Source organism: Gadus macrocephalus, chromosome 12, assembly GCF_031168955.1.
Source record: "Gadus macrocephalus chromosome 12, ASM3116895v1".
NCBI classification, from domain to species: Eukaryota; Metazoa; Chordata; class Actinopteri; order Gadiformes; family Gadidae; genus Gadus; species Gadus macrocephalus.
The window spans coordinates 11,905,577-11,908,556 of NC_082393.1; the positions used below are offsets into that span (position 1 = coordinate 11,905,577).

Sequence of the window (2,980 nt, forward strand, 5' to 3'; positions counted from 1 at the left end):
ACGCAGCACATCTGAAACTTTATTTACTTTTTAAGATAACTAGCTTGTATGCTACCGATTACAACACCGATTTCACAATTTGATTACTATTTTTAACTGACGGGACTAGCGACAACGTCTGTGTGCGATTACCGTTCGTACTTTGAGTGGATGATTAAGACAGGCCCGTCTGTGGTGCGACAGGAGACGGAGGAGACAGGAGGACTCTTTTCTATTCGGAGACAGTCGAAGGTACTGCATTTGGCCTTTATTTGATGCCCAATGCTAATGTGCTTGGCCATTGAGGTTGTGTTCCCCCCTTTACAATAAATGATTATCGCCCTTTTCAGCCATCCTCGCGAGCAAAGTTGACCACCAGACTTCACTTGTTTTACTTGTAATACATGTTTGCCGTGACGCGACTTGAGGGACACAACATTACGTTACAGGACCTACAGGACAAAAATAATAATAAATGAGCGACGGGACTCGATAGTGGTGTCGATTAGCCCAAACGTTAATGATTTTCGGGTTTTGAGAAAAGTGGAACCGGGTCCTTGATAGAACCGGGTTTCGATCCCCATCCCTAGTCATTATATGTTTTATGAACTTACAAAAAACATTTGCCTATCTTGCAAAAATGACACCTAGCTAGCGTTTGCCACCTAGCCTAGAAATCTAGACGCCCCTAGCGGCATCAAATATAATTTGCAGCCAGGGAGGTCTAGGCTGTGTCCCAATTCCTAGGACGCATTCGAAGGCTGCATTCGAAGGGTGCGTTAACGCCGATTGCGTCACAGCGACGCGCCAAGTGCTGTCCCAATTCCAAGGGTCCTTCAAATGCGGCCTACGAATGCAGCCTTTTCCCGGATTTGAAGGATGCATCGGCTGTATCCTTCACGGCCCAACGTATCCCAAGATCCTTCACGGCCCAACGTATCTCTCCCAAGATTCATTGCGCACTCAATCAATGGAGTTGGCGGAGAATGGCGATTTAAGTTTTGCATTTAAATGTAAGTATTTGGTTTCTAGTCACTGGAGTATTTAACGATACAAATGTTAAAAAAAACAAGGGCCCTTAAAACTTTTTTCATTAAAGTAATAGGCAATATAAGTAAGGTAACGTTACAGTTAGTGACGCTGTAACGTTAACTAAGAACACCCGTTAAGCCCTATAGTTTCAAATGTAAGAGGTCAAAATGGTTATATTTACCGAAATTTTGGCGATTATATAGATAATTTGCTATTCTGTAACGTTAGATAAATGGACCAACGCGAACACAGGTTGTGGACCCTGGTTTTCAGACCGTAACGTTACAGACGTTGGGATTGAGTACACGGTTAACTTGGTTATTTTGCTATTTAAACTGCTTTTGTTTGGTAGTGTAAAGCAAAGCTAATTCTAACATTTGGTTTTGGTTTAGGGAGCCAGCAGCATACTGCTCGATTTATTCTATAGAGGGGGGAGAACGATGAGCTGTTCACCGGGGTGAAATACTCAGCAAGTGTGGCTTGGGGGTAAGGAAACAATCGTTTATTTATATCGTAAGTTAGTTTATAAAAATGATTATAGGCCATTTATATATCTACATTTGACCATCTTGTAAAGGTTAGTTAAATTAGCCCTCATTAAACAGCAGGACAGATACAACATCCCCAGAAATCGTTTACTACGATGTCCTATTTTGGGTTATTAAAGAAAGAAAGAAAGACAAAAAAAGTCACAGCTCGCATCAGTACTAGACAGCACTAGAAAAACACACAAAGAAAAAGGGTGTTTTGACTTCTACTGGTTGTCTTATTATTATGGGCTTCATATAGGATGAGGGCTAATTTAAATGTAACCTTTACAAGATGGTCATATATATATATTATAAATGGCCTATTGTTAACATGGGCTATTAACATGATTGGTAAATGTGTCTCTTGTTTTCTCTGATTAATAATGTCTGTGTTTAGGAAAATTCTGGAGAAAATAGGCCTGCAGGGGAAGGTGACTCCCCTGCAGGCAAAGAAAAAATGGGACAATTAAAAAATATATATAAAGTATGTACATGTCATTTTATATATACATTATTTGTTTTAACCATGCAAGTTAACCATGCTGAAATTTGTTTTAATACTGCTGTTGTTGTTAACAGCCATGATTGATTTCCTCTGCCTTAGGATTGCAAGTATCCAGGGTCAGGAGAGGGGGTAGGTGGGAAACCCACTGCTGCAACTTGGCCCTGGTTGGTCCTCATGGATGAGGTATTGGGACAGAGGCATTCCACCATCCCCCCTGTCCTAATTGCCTGCATCACTGAGAACACACCAGGGCCAAGTACAGCAAGTACAGCAGTGGTGGATCAGGAGGTGGAGGACAAGGATCAGGAGGAGGAAAGACAGCGAGGGCCAAGGTCCAGAAAGAGGGACAGAGAGGAAGACATGTTCCAGAGTCGCTCACTATCTTCCGAAAAGGACTCAAGACTCACCTGTTCAGAGTCCACCTCGACTCTGCATAGCCACCCTCCCCCTTCTGGCCACCATTGTACACTGTGTTGTATTGTATTGTATTGTATTGTATTATAGACAGTACTTAACTGTGTAACAACTGCAGTAGCTGCTATCATGGCTGTAACACGGGGAATTGATTAGCCGATTGTGGTACTTGCACTTGGTTCTATGAACATCCTTTCTGTACCAACAGCGATATATTGATGCACTTCTGATGACAAATGTACTTATTGTAAGTCGCTTTGGATAAAAGAGTCTGCTAAATGCCCTAAATTTAAATGTAAAATTTAAATTTAGGGCATTTAAATTTAGGGCATTTAAGAGCAGAGAGCAGAGAGAGAGGTCATGTTTCCCGAAGCTCCGATAGGCATTGGAAAAAACTACTTAATTCATCGTTCAGATCTACTTTATCTTATTTTATTTACCTAACAGTATATAGTTTGTTTCCGTCGTCCTCAATCGCTCGATTCAACAATACATTTTGGCACTTTTTACTCCCGGATCA

General features: G+C 41.3%; 1 long non-coding RNA gene across 1 annotated transcript; it reads left to right on the forward strand.

The window, feature by feature from the left end:
* Positions 1 to 738: 738 nt before the first annotated feature.
* LOC132469880 (uncharacterized) lies at positions 739 to 2,748 on the forward strand. Its single transcript, XR_009528504.1, has 3 exons — positions 739 to 992; positions 1,404 to 1,497; positions 2,146 to 2,748. It is a non-coding gene; the product is annotated as an uncharacterized LOC132469880 (long non-coding RNA).
* Positions 2,749 to 2,980: the final 232 nt, after the last annotated feature.